This window comes from Capra hircus, chromosome 4 (genome assembly GCF_001704415.2).
Source record: "Capra hircus breed San Clemente chromosome 4, ASM170441v1, whole genome shotgun sequence".
Taxonomy (NCBI): Eukaryota; Metazoa; Chordata; class Mammalia; order Artiodactyla; family Bovidae; genus Capra; species Capra hircus.
In genome coordinates, this window is record NC_030811.1 from 21793508 (window position 1) to 21813942 (window position 20435).

Here is a 20435-nt window from a genome sequence, read left to right on the forward strand (position 1 = left end):
ATAGCCTTCTTTTTATTCTCACTATATTCTGTTTCAAAATGCCACTGTAACTTGGCAGGCATTGTAGAACTATTTTGCAAATTTTTACTGCATGAAGTACATCCAGTAACTTTTAACACCATAAAAGGTGAACCCCAATGACAGATAATAATTACTGTTCTTCTTGTCTTTCAACGACTTTATGAGATACTTTTCCAGACAGGGCCTTGGTTTTCTGGAAAGATGTTTTTTCTGGTCAGATTTGTCATGATTAGCTTGATCCTTTTCTTATTATAAATATAATTATTTCATATTACCATGGGGGAGATGCTGAGGCTGAAGCTACTTTGGTCACCTGACACAAAGAGCCAACTCATTGGAAAAGACCTTGATGCTGGGAAAGACAGAAGGCAGGAGGAGAAGGGGGCGACAGAGGACAAGATGGTTGGATGTCATTGACTCAATGGACATGAGTTTGAGCAAACTCTGGGAGATGGTGAAAGACAGGGAAGCCTGGAGGGCTGAGGTCCGTGGGGTCACAAACAGTCAGACACGACTTAGTGGCTAAACAATGACAACAATGGGGGAGATAAATATAAACACTCGCAAAGACGTAGATACATGTGTGTGTGTGTTAAGCCGTCTCAGCCGCGTCTGACTCTTTGCGACCGAATGGACTGCAGCCTACCAGTCTCCTCTGTCATTGGATTCTCAAGGCAAGAATACTGGAATGGGCAGCCATTCCCTCCTCCAAGGGCTCTTCCTGGCCCAGGGATTGAACCTTATTTCTTACGTCTCCTGCATTGGCAGATGGGTTCTTTTACCATTAGCGTCGCCTGGGGAGCCCACAGATAGATATATATGTATTATATTTGTAAATATGAAGATTGATAAGATGAAACAATTCATTAAAACCACAATAATACGATGCTATCATAATGCAATGCGTTAAATGTCCACTTGTTACTGTGCAACTGATTTCCACTCCATGAGGAGAGCATGTGCTAAACACGTGCACATAAGGCTTGACCAGCGTTTAATGAAGCATGGTCACTCCCATGTTAGTGGAGGGTAGGCACTTGTAATAATTTACCCCAGGAAAAATGTACAGGCCTGAATTCAGGAACAGAAAGGAGCAGAGCTACAAGCTCTGTTCAGAGGAACATCTATCCATGAGACATCCAAATATATACATACACATAGACATAAAGAGAAATGCTATTTCCAGGTCTGAATTAAACCAAGTTCACCCAGCAGTACAAGTCATGGTAGTGGTGGTCCCAAATATGCTAAAATCTGGTGCATGTCAAATTAGAGCGTGTGTTTATTATCATAGTTTCTTTTTTTAAATAGTTGAAGTGTGTGTATTTTAAGAAGAAGCTAGAATTCTACATTTATGGAATCTTTACAACCAGGCGTATGTTTGCTCCATGGATAACATATGATAATACAGGAACAGAATTGACCCAAATGATCAGGAAAATGAAGGCCCCTCCACTCATTAGGCAAACATGAAGCCACAGCTGGTGCCAGCATGCAGAGATGTAGAGGAAGAAATGGTCTGAGAGGAGAAACCTGAATAGAGCAAGACCTTCTCCACAGAACTTCTCCGGGTGAGAAGCAGACAGAGACTGGAAGAGGAGACACCCAAAGGTCTGGACAGACCGTGTCAGAGGAGGAGAAAGTTGTCCAGGAGATGTAGGATGACAATGACTAGCCATCTCTGTGGTTGTGCAGGACCACGTCATGGAGCTGGAATGTCTTCTGCTCCAAACGAGCCCTTGTGGTTCAAGACATCCCTTCTCTCTGCTGTCTGAAATCCCTCCTCACCTGAAATCCCTCCATCTACACTTCTGGGTTTTTGTTTGTTTGTTTTTTGTTTTCCGCTTCATTAGGTTAGGTGTGTGCCTTTTCCAAACTAGTGTTCTGTGAATCATCAGTCCGTAGTAAAAAAAAAAAAATAATTTTTCCACCTGGGATCATTATTAAGCTAAATTAAATTAAATGAGTTTCTTTACTGCAGAATATCAAGTCTTTACTTAAACTATAATGTTTCTTGGGAATTTCCAAGGGAGAATATAATACGTCATGTTTCCCACATTCATTCAGTTGAGAAATAAATTCTTTATTGAGTGCTTGTAACTATCTCCCCAAACTCATGTTCCAGAGAACACAGTCTGAGGAATATTGCATCTCCTGGAGGCCTCTGCTCTCAGTCACATTCACAGCCTATCATTCACCATTCTGTCCACATCTCAGGAAACTGGATGTTGGGGAGCCAAACACACAGTCAACTAAACTCCTCAAAAGGAAATTGTTTGCTGTGGTTATTTTCCAGGTGAGAAGGTACAGGACCGAGGTCAGATAAGTTTGAATTAGAGTGAAAGTGAAAGTGTTAGTTGCTCAGTTGTGTCCGACTCTTTGGGACCCCATGGACTATAGCTGCCAGGCTCTTCTGTCCATGGAATTCTCCAGGCAAGAATACTGGAGTGGTTTGCCATTTCCTTCTCCAAGGGATCTTCCTGACCCAGGAATCAAACCTGGGTCTCCTGCATTGCAGGCGGATTCTTTACAGTCTGAGCCACAGAGTGGACATTAACAAATCAGTGTAGGCTCTAGGCAGGCATTCAGTACAACTCTCAAAGAGATGCGTGTGTGTATGCAGGGCGCCCAGGGAACAAGGACTGGAAAGACGAGAGGAAAATAAACACTGACATCACTTACTTCCCAGTGCTGACTTGCTTGGAAGTAATTTTAAGAACTCTCCAGAACTTTATGTGCCAATATAAAAAAAGGGTTTAACGTTCCTTTTACCCTTTTGTATCCCTTGTGATATATACCTGAGTGCCTTGCATGCCTTAGACACTCAATGAAGTCTTAAATGAATTTCATGAATGAGTGAGTGGACATGATTCTAGGCCAGCTAAGAAAAATTAAAAAGTAAAGTTTATTTTCAAGTGCGTTTTCTCCTGTCTCGGGTTTCAGGGTCTTTCTTCTCTTCTTTCCTTCTATTTGAAAACTTCCCACTAAGACATGCCTGTGTGATGTGCACTGCGCTATGTCGCTCAGTCGTGTCCGACTCTTTGTGACCCCATGGACTGCAGCCCGCCAGGCTCCTCTGTCCATGGGATTCTCCAGGCAAGAATACTGGAGTGGGTTGCCATGCCCTCCTCCAGGGGATCTTCCCAACCCAGGGACTGAACCCACGTCTCTTACGTCTCCAGCATTGGCAGGTGGGTTCTTTACCACTTGTGTCACCTGGAAAGTCCCAGGAAGTCAGGAAGACTTGCCTGATTCCATCTTAAAGTGCTCTTTCTTCAGGGTAGGTTGTTATCTTGATGCAAGTCAAATCTTACTTAAAAGACTCTCTGACTCTGTGATGGGAAGGATCTCTGAGCATCAGAGTCTCCCCAGATCCTTGCAATACCACCACAAAAGAGAAAGCCCACTCTTAACTGAACCCTAAGGAGCCATGAAATGAACATAATGAAATGATAACCTATCACCTTTTGGATTCTACTTTCATTCCAGAGTACCCTACGGGTATTATGCCAGGTGGAATGTTTTCCAGGGGACATAGCCCCTGTGCCCTGGGTAGGAATGTGACTACTTTGTGGGTGACTCCAGGGCATGCCAGGAAAGCATGCCTATATCCAACTGAAACCACAAGGGGGAATTCTAGTGGTCAGGACGTAATTAGCCCGCAATCTGAGCATTCATCTTCCTGGTCCCATCTCTCCAACTGATCCATAATCAAAGCAGAGCGTTACAGCTCTGCCAAGACAGATTTCAGACTAAATACTTTAATTTAAAAAGAAGATATTGTTGGCCAGACCTCCAAGTGATGTAGATGAGAGAGGTGTCTGATGAGGCAAAAAGGTTGGGGGAAAATGGTAAGAGATTTGGGCTTGTTGCTTGATTTTAAGTAAACAGAAGAGGAATACTTCAGGCATTAGGTCAAGAATTAAAAAGAAAAGGATATCTAGAAAAGCCTTGCCTCAAGCCTCCCTTGGGGCTTCCTTTTCTCCTTCATCCCCTCTTTCCTGTCTGCCCCACTCCGCTCCTTTCCTTTGCTACCTTCCTCTTTCTCTCCCTCCTTCCATCCCTTCTTTTCCTTTCTTTCGTTGGTACTTAAACACCGGGAACTGTGTTAAGCTACAGAGACAAGCTTGGCATGACTTCTGCTCTGAATATACCCAGTACCCCCAACTGCCCGCTTTCCTCTTCCACTGACTTTATCTGAGCATTCGTGTCCGTTTACCTTTCTCTATTTTTCCTACATTTTAGATGACAGCCTATATTAGTTATTGCTCTCCAGAGGAAAAATCAATAGGAGACACACACACACACACACACACACACATGTTGTATATATTGACCCTTGAATAAAGGCAGGGGTTAGGGGCACCGAGCCTCTGCACAGTCAAATATCCATGGATAACTTACACTCAGCCCTCCATACATGAATTTCCTTTGTATCCATGGTTCTGCATCTACAAATTCAACCAACCTCAGTCTTGTAGTGTTTACTATTGAAGAACTATCTGTATATAAGTAGACCCGCACAGTTTAAACCTGAGATGTTCAACATATATATACATATATATAACTATATATATATATATATATATAGTTCTCTTTGAGGGAGAGATTTTTAGGAATTGGCTCGCATGATTATGGGGGCTGATGAGCCCAAAATCTAAAGGGCAGGCTGGCAGGCTGGAGATGCTGAGAAGACTCGATGTTACAATTCAAGTCCAAAAGCAGTCTGGAGGTATTATAGAAATCCTTCTTCCTGGAGAGAGGTCAGTCTTCTCTTAACATAAGCCTTCAGTTGATTGGATGAAGTCCAGCCACACTATAGACGGTAGAGTAAAACACTTTTCCTTTACTCAAAGTCTATTGATTTCAATGTGGATCACATCTTAAAAAAAAAAAATCTTCACAATGACATTTAGACTGGTGTTTGACCAAATATCTGGGTACTACAACCCGAACTACTTGACATATAAAATTAACCATCACACAGCCCTTCCCCTCACCCTTTCCAGGATCCTTCCTGGATTCTTTCTTCTTGTGAGTCATCTCTGTACCTTGTCCCATCTTGTTTTTCTGTCAAATATCCCCGACCTTTACCGAGGAACACCGAGGTGACAATGAGAGTGGCTAACATCTACTGAGCTCTTACTATTTGCCAGATACTGTGCTGAACTCCGGAGAAGGCAGCGGCACTCCACTCCAGTACTCTTGCCTGGGAATCCCATGGATGGAGAAGCCTGGTGGGCTGCAGTCCATGCTAAGGGTCGGACACAACTGAGCGACTTCCCTTTCACTTTTCACTTTCCTGCATTGGAGAAGGAAATGGCAACCCACTCCAGTGCTCTTGCCTGGAGAATCCCAGGGACGGGGGAGCCTGGTGGGCTGCCGTCTATGGGGTCGCACAGAGTCAGACACGACTGAAGCGACTTAGCAGTGCTAAACTCTGCCCGAGTTTCTTATTTAATTCTCACAACTCTATAGAGCAGGCATTATGATTACTATCTTCTCTCACCCAGAGAGGTGAGGCACTTTACTGAAGGTCCTATGTCTGGTGCAGAGTGGGATAGGAAGTCAAGGCCAGTCAGTCTGGCACCAGAACGTGTGGTGGCCAGGCCGCCTTCCTCAATATTCATGATCAGTCAGTCAGTTCAGTCGCTAAGTCGTGTCCGACTGTTTGAGACCCCATGGACTGCAGCATGCCAGTCCTGTCCATCACCAACTCCCGGAGCTTGCTCACACTTATGTCCATCAAGTTGGTGATGCCATCCAACCGTCTTATCCTCTGTTGTCCCCTTTTCCTCCCGCCTTCAATCTTTCCCAGCATCAGGGTCTTTTCCAGTGAGTCAGTTCTTCATATCAGGTGGCCAAAGTTATTAGAGCTTCAGCTTCAGCTTCAGTCCTTCCAATGAATATTCAGGACTGATTTCCTTTAGGATTGACTGGTTGGATCTCCTTGCCATCCAAGGGACTCTCAAGTCTTCTCCAACACCACAGTTCCAAAGCATCAATTCTTTGGTGCTCAGCTTTCTTTATAGTCCCACTCAGTATGCAGGATGGCCACGACCGAAGACATCCTTGCCTCCTCCCACCCTCCAAGGGGCGGTTCTAGGTTGCTGAAGTCCTCAGTGATGAGAGGCTGCTGCTGCAGATTCTGTTGAGCCCCAGGGGATGGCACATGGAGTGTGACCGTGACCCAGAGGATGCCAGCAAGCATCCCTCCATGGGATGTCCTCACCAAAACACACGCTCCTCTAGAGCGCAGAAGGGCAGGGAATGCTAACCAACCTGGCAACCAAGCAGGGCTTCCTGAACCCGGTGGCCAGACCATGCCAAAACCCATGGCGATGGGCTCTTCTACAGTCACCTCCAGTCATTCAGTAGGAGAAGGTTTAATGACATGGGCAAATGTTCATGAGGCACTAAATTAAAAAGCAAACAACAAAACAGTTCCTAGCAGTTTGTAAATATGAACTCATTAAAAGTGTGTATTCCATATATTATATATATCTAACATATAAATGTGCTGTGCAAAGTCACTTCAGTCGTGTCTGACTCATGACCCCATGGACCATAGCCCGCCAGGCTCCTCTGTCCATGGGATTCTCCAGGCAAGAATACTGGAGTGGGTTGCCATGCCCTCCTCAGGGGATCTGCCTGACCCAGGGATTGAACCTGTGTATTTTACATCTCCTGCATTGGCAGGCGGGTTCTTTTACCACTAGTACTACCTGGGAAGCGCCATGTAAGCATATATGTGTGTGTGTATGTATGTATGTGTGTGTGTATATATATATATATATATATATACACACGCACACACATAGAATGAAGATAGGCTCAAAAATGAAATATAATTGTGAGTGAGAGTGATTTTTATGTTTTTCAGCATTTTCAAAAATTTTCACAAAAAATATATTTTGTATAAATGTACAAAATATCATGCTTTTATGGTAAAACATAAACACATTTTGTAACTAAACATTTAAATATATTTTGTAGAAGTGTACAAAATATATACTTTTGTGATTAAAAAATGACCAACATAGAGAAACTTAAATATTTACCTCTTTCTTGGCAATTTAATGCTACACCAATCTATTTTAACAAATTAAGTCCTACAACTACTAGGCTCAGACAGATCCATACTGAGATTATTGGTTACAGATGGAATGTCAGCCCTTAAAGAGATAAGGTACCTTGCCCAGGAGGGAGCTTCAGTTCTCCCAAGAGGAACCTAATCCAAGGTGTTTGGCTTAATGACAAGAATTTTCATTGCAAAAATATTTTCCATTCTTTAATCAGAGCCTAATCCGAAGGAAACTTCGGATGCCCCGTCATGGTACTTTCCATTTGAAATCTCTACCTCCCTCTCATTTTGGTGTCAACAGCATTCCTTTGCTTTGCAAATGGTAACGAAAAAGCTGGGAATTGTGAAAGTCTGTGTCAAATTGTCACTCATTTCATTAATCCCTCAAATTGTAATAGAGTGACTGAATTTTTAATCAACATTCCAGGACTAATGCAACAAATGAGAAATGTCTGCCTTGTGAAGACAAAAACTTATTCCAATTAACTTTCAGGAATCCAAAATTTGGGGTAAATCTTTGTGTAAAATTCCTTCACAACCTATTGAAAGTCTTGTAAATGACAGTAACAAATAACCATACCATATTTTTATACATCATCCCAATTATCCTCAAAACAGCCCCCAAACTTTATATTACTTCCACAGCATGAAAGAGGGCCTAAGTTGTAAAGTGATTTGCCAAGAACACGGAGCTGGCCAATAAACCAGACTTCTGGCTCCACGCGTAGTGTTCCTTCCACCTCACATCTACTTCGTGCCTCTGAAAGCGGCTTGCGCTTTGGGAAACGGGCAGCTATGAGTTATTCAGAACAAAGTCCTATAACTCAAGGGGATCTTCCATCAATGGCTAAGTCAATGAAGAAATATTGATTGGGCACTGTTCATGGAAAGGTTCGTGGATGTACTATCTGAGGAGACTATTAGATGAATAACTAGTGGTCCCGGCTGCCATCAGACTAAGCAAAGGTAGATTTCGGTCAAAAAAGGAGGGATCACTTTAATGTAACAAGACCAACGGGGTGTGTGTGTGTGTGTGTGTGTGTGTGGAGTATTAGATCTGCTCTGAAAATCTTAATTAGCATCCATTTCCCTGAAGGTACCAAGGACTTTTGAGATGTTAGATGAGATGTTAGACTTTTGAGATGCTAGAACATGGGTGTGCAAATACCTCTTCAACAATAGTTTGCTTTCATGCAAACTATTATGTATAGGATGGGTAAACAACAAGGTCCTAATGTGTAACCCAGGAAACTATATCTGATATCCTGTGATAAATCATATCCATATACTGTAATAAATCATAGCTGAAAAGAATATATATAATTGAGTCATTTTGCTATAAATATATATAAATATATAATATATAATTGAGTCACTTTGCTGCACAGCAGAAACTAACACAACATTATGAGTCAATTATATTTCAATAAAATTTTTAAAAAGACCCTGCTTTGAATGATTTTGGGTTTATACCCAGAAGTGGAACTGCTGGATCATACGGTAGTTCTATATTCAATTTTTTGAAAACCACCATACTATTTTCCATAGCTGCTGTACCATTTTACATTCCCAACAGAGCACAGTAGTTCCAGCTTCTCCACATCCATGCTAATACTTGCTATTTTTCATTACATTATGTTTTTTCCTATAGTAGCCATCCTAAGGGGTGTGAGGTAGTATATCTTTGTAGTTTTAATTTGTGTTTACCTGATAATTAGTGATGTTGAGCATCTCTCATGTGCTTATTGGCCATTTGTGTATCTTCTTGGAGAGATGCCTATTCAAATCCTTTGTCCATTTCTGAATCAAGTCATTTTTTTCAGTGTTAAGTTTTATGAGTTCTCCATATAGCCTGGATATGAATCCCTTGTCAGATATATGATTTGCTCATATTTTCTTCCATCCTGTGGGTTGTCTTTTTACTCTGTTGATTTTGTCTTTTGGGGCACATATTTTAAAATTTTCATAAAGCCCAGTCTATTTTTTCTTTTCTTGACTGTGCCTTTGGTATCATATCCAAGATCTCATTGCCAAATCCAATGTCCTGAAGCTTTTGCCTTGTGTTTTCTTTTAAAAGTTTTATAGTTTTACATTTAGGTTTTTAATCCTTTGGGGGTTAATTTTTATCTATATTATTAGGTATAGGTTGGCCACAGGTACTTTTTGAAATTGCAGACATTTTTCTGATATTCCTTTCTACAAACTTCAACAGCTACATAAATACAAGAGAACACCTACCCCTCAAAAATGCTCATTATTTTCATATTTTGATTGATAGGAATAGCCATATCTTTCTCACATTCTTTATTCAAAACATCATGTCACAATTTCAATAAAATTTTATTTACAAAAGCTTTCCTAATAAATACAACTGCTTTGGAAGAAACACTGACAGCAGAAGCAGCTCGTACTGCTACAAAATTTTGAGCTATATTACTATCGTCTGCTACACTGGGTCCTCTGGGATCATCTTCCCCCATCATTTATAGAAACGTGCTGCGATTTGTTTGTGCCCTTGGAGGCTCCAGTTAGTCTCTAGCACCAGAAATGCCCTCATGAGAGGGGCACAGATCAAGGCTGCACACTTCTCACCATGCAGTAAGTTCTCATTTCTTGCAGAATGAAGGATGGGTATTTTATCTTTCTTGTCTTGGCAGGTTGGCTATTATGTCCTTTTTGGCTGCCCTTTTATTGTTGGCAGCTTAGCTATTATGTCCTTCTTTGCTTCCCTGGTGGCTCAGCTGGTAAAGAATCCACCTGCAATGCAGGAGACCTCTGTTCAATCCTTGGGTTGGGAAGATCCCCAGGAGAAGGGAACAGCTACCCTCTCCAGTATTCTGGCCTGGAGAATTCCTTGGACTATCCATGGGGTCACAAAGAGTTGGACACGACTGAACAACCTTCACTATCTTTATTGTTTGTATATGCAACTCTGAATTGTTTTACAATTCAAAACAGTCTTGAGTTCATCCCTATAGAATCTCTTACAATTATCCCTAATTTATTTTTTTCTTTGTTGGTGGACTGGTTTAAAGCTTTGTCAAGTCCAAATTAGATAGGGAGACAATTGTAACATGTGTCAGTTCAGTTCAGTCGCTCAGACGTGTCCGACTCTTTGCGACCCCATGAATTGCAGCACGCCAGGCCTCCCTGTCCATCACCAACTCCCGGGGATCACCCAAACACACATCCATTGAGTCGGTGATGCCATCCAGCCATCTCATCCTGAGTCGTCCCCTTCTCCTCCTGCCCCCAATCCCTCCCAGCATCAGGGTCCTTTCCAATGAGTCAATTCTTTGCATGAGGTGGCCAAAGTACTGGAGCTTCAGCTTTAGCATCAGTCCTTCCAAAGAACACCCAGGACTGATCTCCTTTAGAATGGACTGGTTGGATCTGCTTGCAGTCCAAGGGACTCTCAAGAGACTTCTCCAACACCACAGTTCAAAAGCATCAATTCTTTGGCGCTCAGCTTTCTTCACAGCCCAACTCTCACATCCATACATGACCACTGGAAAAACCATAGCCTTGACTAGACGGACATTTGTTGGCAAAGTACTGTCTCTGCTTTTGAATATACTATCTAGGTTGGTCATAACTTTTCTTCCAAGGAGTAATGTCTTTTAATTTCATGGCAATCACCATCTGCAGTGATTTTGGAGCCAAGCACCCCAAAATAAAGTCTGACACTGTTTCCACTGTTTCCCCATTTATTTCCCATGAAGTGATGGGACCAGATGCCATGATCTTCATCTTCTGAATGTTGAGCTTTAAGCCAACATTTTCACTCTCCTCTTTCTCTTTCATCAAGAGGCTTTTTAGTTCCTCTTCACTTTCTGCCATAAGGGCGCTGACACCTGCTTATCTGAGGTTATTGATATTTCTCCCAGCAATCTTGATTCCAGCTTGTGTTTCTTCCAGCCCAGCGTTTCTCATGATGTACTCTGCATACAAGTTAAATAAGCAGGGTGACAAAATACAGCCTCGACGTACTCTTTTTCCTATTTGGAACCAATCTGTTGTTCCATGTCTAGTTCTAACTGTTGCTTCCTGACCTGCATATAGGTTTCTCAAGAGGCAGGTCAGGTGATCTGGTATTCCCATCTCTCTCAGAATCTTCCACAGTTTATTGTGATCCACACAGTCAAAGGCTTTGGCATAGTCAAGAAAGCAGAAATAGATGTTTTTCTGGAACTCTCTTGCTTTTTCAGTGATCCAATGGATGTTGGCAATTTGATCTCTGATTCCTCTGCCTTTCCTAAAACCAGCTTGAACATCTGGAAGTTCACACACTGCTGAAGCCTAGCTTGGAGAATTTTGAGCATTACTTTGTTAGTGTGTGAGATGAGTGCAATTGTGCGGTAGTTTGAGCATCCTTTGGCATTGCCTTTCTTTGGGATTAGAATGAAAACTGACCTTTTCCAGTCCTGTGGCCGCTGCTGAGATTTCCAAATTTGCTGACATATTGGTGCAGCACTTTCACAGCATCATCTTTCAGGATTTGAAACAGCTCAACTTGAATTCCATCACCTCCACTAGCTTTGTTCTTAGTGATGCTTTCTAAGGCCCACTTGACTTCACATTCCAGGATGTCTGGCTGTAAGTGAGTGATCACACCATCGTGATTATCTGGGTTGTGAAGCTCTTTTTTGTACAGTTCTTCTGTGTATTCTTGCCACCTCTTCTTAATATCTTCTGCTTCTGTTAGGTCCATACCATTTCTGTCCTTTATCAAGCCCATCTTTGCATGAAATGTTCCCTTGGTATCTCTAATTTTCTTGAAGAGATCTCTAGTCTTTCCCATTCTGTTGTTTCCTCTATTTCTTTGCATTGATCACTAAGGAAGGCTTTTTTTTTTTATCTCTCCTTGCTATTCTTTGGAACTCTGCATTCAGATGCTTATATCTTTCCGTTTCTCCTTTGCTTTTCACTTCTCTTCTTTTCACAGCTATTTGTAAGGTCTCCTCAGACAACCATTTTGCCTTTTTGTATTTCTTTTTCTTGTGGATGGTCTTGATCCCTGTCTCCTGTACAATGTCACGAACCTCCATCCATAGTTCATCAGGCACTCTGTCTATCAGATCTAGTCCCTTAAATCTATTTCTCAGTTCCACTGTATAATCATAAGGGATTTGATTTAGGTCATACCTGAATGGTCTAGTGGTTTTCCCTACTTTCTTCAATTTAAGTCTGAATTTGGCTATAAGGAGTTCATGATCTGAGCCCCCAAATCATTGAGTTGATTTGTCTCTGTATTGAGTCATAGAAAACTGTGAGCACACTTCACCTAGACCATTCGTTTCTACTCCCCAAACACAATAAAAATATTAGCACTCACATTTTATGGGTTTTCTATGTTCCAGGAAAAAAGAAATGTTGGGAGCTCAACATACATGTTAGTTCATTCAGTACTCAGTGCAACTCTATGAATGGATGTTAAGAGACTTAATTTATAGATATATAAATCTATTTATAATTAAGTCTGAAGTTTGGCAAAGCACTCCTCAATAACTAAAAGCATAATATTACTTTCATAATTGTTTGAAAATGTCCCCACAGCACGTATCATATGCACTAATGCAGCTTTGGGGTTTGGAAGATATAAATTTGAATCTTCACCCTGCCATCACGTTACTGGAACTGTGGACAAGTTGTTTTTACTGTCCTAAGACTGTTTCCTGGTGTGCAGGGTAGGGCAGTGGGGACCAGGCATTCCCACTGGTGTGTATTGAGAGCATAAGGGAGGTGCTATAATGAAGTGTCTAGTTTTGGGTCAGCTACCCCATCTCCAGGACACTCTGAGAAGGACAAGTTCACAAACTCGCCAGAGTCTCAACATGCCTAAGAAACCTCTTTCTCAGAGTTGGGGTTTGGTCAGGACTCCCTAAGACCATCTTGAGTTCTAAGATAAGGTGAGATTTTCATGAATCCAGAAATACTTCCAGAGTGGGTCTCCAAGGCTCACCTCAAGCACAACATGTTGGGAAGGAAGTTCTGTGGTTCTGTGGTTAAATTACAGTAAACTACCTCTTGGCTGGAGAGTTACCCCTGTATTTTGGGTGCATCCCAGGCCACTGGACCCCTGGCCACATTTAGAGTAAAGGTGACCCAGGAATATCTAACCATTATTTTTAAAAAGGTGTTGAATGGGTTTGAAGAAAGATTTAGCCAAGATCTCTTCATAGTTTGCAAAATTCTGTCAGAAAAGTTTCTGTAAGAACATTACCCCCGCAGGTTCCCGGTTATAAATATTTAAAAGCCTGAGCACACAGAATGCCAAATTTGTCTATCAACTCTGCAGATAAAACTACCTATTATTTTTCCATGTAGTACTACACATTTCCTAATTTATACATGCCCCAAATCAAGCTGTTCCTGCCTTATACAGAGGTTTGGCTTCTCCCTGGGGTTGGTCCCGTGAGTCAGCTGCTAAGAAGACTGATGTTTTTATTTGCAGTTTGTTCTCAGTCCTTGACCTCAGAGAGACTGTTTTCATGAGAGGTTAGGACTCTGCTGGGTGGGGACAGGGAGGGGTGGGGGTGATGGTGGTGAGAGGGTAGCTTTTTCCAGAACAAGACCGTTCAAGGCACCTCTGCTCTACACCATGAGGCCTATGAAGAGTAAGGGCCTCCTTTCTTAGGAAGCCTTTCTCCTCTCTTGGCAACACCTGAGGCCACTTGCACGTCAGAATTAACACATCTTGGGGAGCAATTGGCTAAAGGGAATTAAATCTGTCTTTGACGGAGGACCTGAGAATTTTCTGGCCATTTTTTACCCACAGTCTTATGCCAACTTTCTTGCTACTTGTGTAGAAGGAAGCAGAGCAAAAATAACTAGCTGATTGTTGTTTAAAAGTGAGACAAAGGACTATATCAGCAGTTTAAAAAATTAAGCCTAAAGGGAGTTCCCTGGCAATCCAGTGGTTAGGAAACCATGCTTCCACTGCAGGGGCCATGGGTTCTATCCCTGGTCAGGGAACTAAGCTTCCACATACCATGTTGAGTTGAGTTGCTCAGTCATGTCTGACTCTTTGCAACCCCATGGACTGCAGCACGCCAGGCTTCCATGTCCATTACCAATTCCCAGAGCTTGTTCAACCTCAGAATGTTCAAACTATCGCACAATTGTACTCATCTCACATGCTAGCAAAGTAATCCTCAAAATTCTCCAAGCCAAGCTTCAACCGTGAACTTCCAGATGTTCAAGTTGGTTTTAGAAGAGGCAGAGGAACAAGAGATCAAATTGCCAACATCCACTGGATCATCAAAAAGCAAGAGAGTTCCAGAAAAACATTTACTTCTGCTTTATTGACTACGCCAAAGCCTTTGACTATGTGGGTCACAACAAACTGGAAAATTCTTCAAGAGATAGGAATACCAGACCACTTGACCTGCCTCCTGAGAAATCTGTATGCAGGTTGAGAAGCAATAGTTAGAACTGGACATGGAACAATAGACTGGTTCCAAATCGGGAAAGGAGTATGTCAAGGCTATATATAGTCACCCTGCTTATTTAACTTATATACAGAATACATCATGTGAAATGCCAGACTGGATGAAGCACAAGCTGGAATCAAGATTACTGGGAGAAATATCAATAACCTCAGATATGCAGATGACACTACCCTTATGGTAGAAAGTGAAGAAGAACGAAAGAGCCTCTTGATGAAAGTGAAAGAGTGAAAAAAGTTGACTTAAAACTCAACACATACCATGATACAGCCAAAAAAGTAAAAAAAAAAAAATTCTAAAAAAAAATAAAATAAGCCTAAAAAGCCAATCTGAGGTGCTGGTTAAAATGCAGATTCCTGGGCCTCGTTTCCAGCAATTCTGATTCATTAATTCCAAGCCCACTGCCAATGACTTCCAGACTAGTTACAGGGTAACCCTGGTGATCACTTAGTCCGCCCAAGCTGATACATTCCCAAGACTTTAGACTTCTTTGAGTCCCAGCTTGGGGCCAAATGTCCGGTCTTCATCATCTGCTTAGCCAGTCACTGCTTCACTGCTATTTGGTGTACCTGAACACGCGGTCCAGTACCTGAACACGCGGTCCAGTACCTGAACACGCGGTCCAATACCTGAACACGCGGTCCAGTACCTGAACACACGGTCTTTCTATATAACAACGGCTCAAGGTTTCTGTGTTCTCCTTCTTTCGTCAGGGCCACCCCAATGCAAGGCAAAGAGGAGCAAAAGCAGCTGTTTTCCAGTGGAGTGAAAGGACTCTGCGGTCCATCTTTCTCTGCCAATGCTTGCTCTCTGGACCCACCCCCTCTTCTCACTGGTACACTGGTCGTTTCTTATGTATTTTCAGTAAATTAATAGAAGCACAGTCATGTCAGGGTAAGCAGCACCTTTGAAAGGACCTGATCCCACCTCCTTGCTTTCCAGGTAAGGAAACTAAAGGAGAGAGAGGTTTAGGGACTTGCCCCAAATCACAGAGCCAGCAGGGCAATGGTGGGATTCAGATCCAGGCACTGTGGTTTCAGAACTTATGCTTGGAACCTCCATGCTCTATGGTGCATACTTTTTTTTAATTAAAGGAATTCCCATATTTAAAAAAATGTATTTATTTACTTAGGTCTTAGTTGCAGCACGTGGGGTCTTTGATCTTCACTGTGGCATGTGCGATCTTTCGTTGTGGCATGCGAACTCTTGGTTCTGGCATGGGGGGGATCTAGTTCCCTGACCAGGGATTGAACCCTGGGCCCTTTTGCATTGGGAGCATGGAGTCTTGACCACTCGACCACCAGGGAAGTTCTATTCAGCGCAAAGATTTAGTGAGAGAGCTGAGCTGAGTGGAAGGTAGGCTGGCATAACTGCGTTGGGAAGACACAGGCAGAGCTCAGGGAGGGCATCCTGCTATTCTCGTCATTTTGTTCTTCTGGTAGGGTGTCAGGTAGAAAAAGAGGCAAAGCTGCACACTGTCTTGACCATTTGGAAGCACTGATTATATCAGAGAGGAGATTAAAACCCAAATTGTTGGATTATTTGCCATCTATCACTTCATTCTTCCCCATAACTCACAAGAAGAGGCAGGTACCATAGGCAGGACAGAGAGGCCTGGTCAGCTCCAGCAGCCTGAGGCGCTGCTCCAACTCTGTCTGTTCCTAACTCTACTGGGTGCAGAACTTCCCTTCTTTGGGTACTATTCTTTTATCTGTAATTTGGAAAGAGGATGTTCAAGGTGATTGCTGAGGCTGCTTCCAGTTCTACAGTTGAATGTGTGTCCCGCCAAAGAGCTGGCAGGGGTGTGTGTGTCATCTCTGGGCAGCTGAGGTTGAGGGTAAATGTCTTGGTCACTTGCATTTCTGTTGACTGGTTTGTGTCAATTCATACCCTTAGGAAAGGTGAGCCTTCACAGGCCTCCTAACTCCCCTCAGAATATTGCCAATGACAGGTGTTCAGTAATACCGCTGAATAATACAGGCTGTGCATAGGACCAGAGCCAGCTGGGGACTCCCAGAGTCTTGACGAGGCTGCCTTCTGTAGAATCTGCCTGCTTTCCTCCTCTTGAAGAAGTCACTCTGGAGATTTGGGGGCTCAAAGACTCAACAAACAGGTCTGAGTGACCTTCTGACCCTGTCACCTCATGGTGACTAGGCAGGCAGACAGCCTATCTCCCTGACTCTTGTGAGGCTGCTCTCCCAACCTGTACAGATATCTGGCTGGAGGCAAAGGATCACTCATTTTGCTTCTTGTTTGGGTGGTCTGGGGTGCCTTGGGGTGTTTTTGAGGAAACAGAAAGTATTCACTATCTTTAAAGTATCCCCCTGTCCCTGCCTCCTTTCACCTACAGTCCCTTCATCACCAATAATTAGTCAAATGCTTCTCTTCTCCAGTATCCATCTCTCCCACCTCCTGGGGTAGGGAGACAAATTCCATCCTGGTTTCATGAAGGAAGAGTTATGAAGACCTGTGTCAAAGGCTAAGGCTGCATAAAGTCCAATAAATTATTTGCTCCAGAGGAAAGAACTTCTGTGTTTTCATTATGCTATGGCCAGGTAAGATTTCACTTCAATAAATATCATTGTAAACATGTATGTTTTTTTTTTTTTGCATAGTCCAGCTTTTTTTCATATTTCTCTGTTGACTTGGTACAACATGCCTTCACAAAGCATTGTCTTGAGTTAATTCAGGCTGCTACAAAAAAACTCCATATACTGGGCAGCTAATAAACAACAGAAATTTATTTGGAAGCTCTTGGAAGTCTAAGTCCAACATGCTAGCAGGTTTGGTGTCTGGTGAAAGCCATCTTTGTGGTTCATAGATGAACATTCTTTTTCTTTTTTCTTTGCTGTGTCCCCACATGGAAGGAAGAGTGAGGATCTCTCTGGGGCCTCCTTTATCAGGGTACTAACTATATTCATGAGGGTGCCATTCTCATGACCTAAGCACCCTCAAAGACCCTACCTCAAAATACCATCACATTGGGCATTAGAATTTAACGTATGAATTGGGGCAGGGAGACATAAACGTTCAGTCTGCAGCAAGAGTCATTTAGTCCAACAAACTAATTATATCTCCCTTTTAGATCAAATACATCCCTTTCTCACGAAAGTAACCAATTGATAGAATCTACCTTTGTAAGAAGATAGATAAGAGTTCAGTGTAGTTATGTCTGACTTCAGGGCATTCTTATCTCCAGAAAGCAGCAATTCCTGTTAACTCCTCTTTTGTCTCTTTTCATACTACAAATCCCACTGAAAGTAAAAGTTGCTCAGTGGAGTCCGGCTCTTTGAGACCCCATGGACTATAGTTCATGGAATTCTCTAGGGCAGAATACTGGAGTAGGTAGCCTCACCCTTCTCCAGGAGGTCTTCCCAACCCAAGGATTGAACCCAGGTCTTCCATATTGCAGGCGAATTCTTTACCAGTTAAGCCACCCCACTAATACACCTAAAACCTCAAATAACACAGTCATACCCTTGGGGATGCATGCCAGCATGCTTTCTTTTACCAAGAGATGGAGCACAAAATTTTTCATTCCCTACTTCTTTCAGACTGTCCAATAGTGTCTGGTGGTGAATTCTATATACATTTCACCAAAACAAGCCAAAAAAAATGGAATGAAATTTGCTCATTATTTTGCTGTATGGACTCCAGAAACTTCCCTCACACTCTTCCAAAATGGAGAAGCAATGGTCACAAATCTAGATGGCAGCATTATGCAGAGGAACAAGTGTTATCAAGACATAAATGTGGTTTTCTCTTAAATTTACCTGTTAGCTGTGTGATCTTAGTAAAGCAAACAGCCTCTCTGAGCAGAGGTCTATGGGCTGAATGATCTAACTTTACTTGTTAGCTGTGTGATCTTAGTAAGGCAAACAGCCTCTCTGAGCAGAGGTCTATGGGCTGAATTATCTAACTTTACTTGTTAGCTGTGTGATCTTAGTAAAGCAAACAGCCTCTCTGAGCAGAGATCTATGGGCTGAATTATCTCTTAGGTCTTCCAGGCTCACTGACCCTGTACCTTTGCTTCCCTGCTTATTTTTAAAGTTTACCTTTTAGTGTAGGATGTCTTTGTTCTTCTGCTTTTCTGATACTTTAAGAGAGTAAAAATTATTTTTTAAAAATATTTAATTTCACAGTTTGCCATATACATTACTTAAAATGTCAATTTCCCTATCCAGAATTGAAAACGTTCATTGCTGTAGTCGACCGTTAATTGATGTTCTTTCTTTCCACTTGGCCTTAATGTAAAGGACCTAAATTTAGCTCATGAGGAAAGAATGATTATTTCTAAAATTTTGGGAGAAGAATGGAGGAAAGAAGATTTAGTGTTTGGCTTGCTTTTATGTTTGCTTTTCCTCTGGAAGAACTCCTTCTATAGTAACTGCATCAGGATGCATCAGAGGGAAGAGGGTCCTCACACCTACATTCAGATGCATGAAGGGTCGTCTGCACATTATCCTTCACCTTCTTCCCACCCCAGATCCTCACTGAGGCAGGTAAGTTATGTCCTGCATGAGAGAGCTCTTCCTATACCCCCACCCCCTGGCTCAGACCCCTCCACGGAGCTGCAGTTGCCACCTTGCCCCTAGCCTGGGGCTCTAGCCACGCAGGGCATTTGGCTCATCAGGCAGAACCAGCTGGATAACAAATGGTCCCAGCTAAGGTGCTATCTGATCACAGTAAGGTGTGAACCTCTTCAGCACTATTTTTAATTTGTCTCACATACAGGAGGACAGAGTGGGAAAGTGTAAACAGGCGGTGAGGTTGAAATGTTCAGACAACCCAGTGCCCCCCACCCCTCCTCTGCACGTGTGAAGGCTACCCAGGAAAGGGTGCCAGTCTGAAAACAGCTGCTGGCTGGAAGCCGAAAATCCCCATGTAGTAATGTATAGCATTTGAGTGCTTAACTTGAAAAGGGTGTGGGGATCCCCCAGAGTCCTGCCCACCCGTTACCCCCGCAGTGGTGCCAGGGGTATCTCCTTAGGTGAAAACCCTCAGAGGTCACTTCTGAGGGACTTTCCAGCTGGAATAGTTCCAGGAAGCCTCACCACTGCTGTGTGGTGACCTTGACACCATTTTCTGATAGAAACAGCAGAGATGGGCAGGGTCTTCTACCTCTTCCATAAAACCCTCTGCAGCCCTCACTTCACAGTCTGTACCTTAGCATCCTTCCATCCTCATCCTAGAGACCACCATCACACTCCACCCCCCATCACATCAAGGCATCCACAGTCTCCTACTTCCTTTCACTACTCCATCACTGGGACGGACTCCCTTCCTCTGTCAGCCTCTTCTCAGCCTTAAAAATTCTGCTCAAATCATACCTGTTAAAGCATAACCTTCTCATACTCGTCTTAGTTTCATGCTCACTCCTGAACATGATACTTGTCAAAATCACTTCTTCACTTCTCTACTCGATTACCAACTCCTTAAGGTCAGGGACAAGGTTGTATATATATCTTTCAGGCCCAGTGCTAAATACAGTACTTTTACACATGATGGTTACATTTATGCCAACATGGCTTCCCAGGTGGTGCTAGTGGTAAAGAACCTGCCTGGCAATGCAGGAGATGCAGGAGACATGGGTTTAATCCCTGGGTCGGGAAGATCCCCTGGGGTAGGAAATGGCAACCCACTTCAGTGTTCTTGCCTGGAGAATTCCATGGACAGAGGAGCCTGGTGGGCTGTAGTCCATGGGGCTGCAGAGAGTAGGGTACAAATAAGCACAATAGGTTGTGGCTAGCTACAGGGCACAGTTGTTGGTCAAAACCTATCTAGATATTGCTGTAAAGATATGTTAAATTTGTGGTTAACTTTTAAATCAGTAAAGTTAGAGTAGAGCAGACTACTCTCCATGTATGGGTGGGCTTCATCCC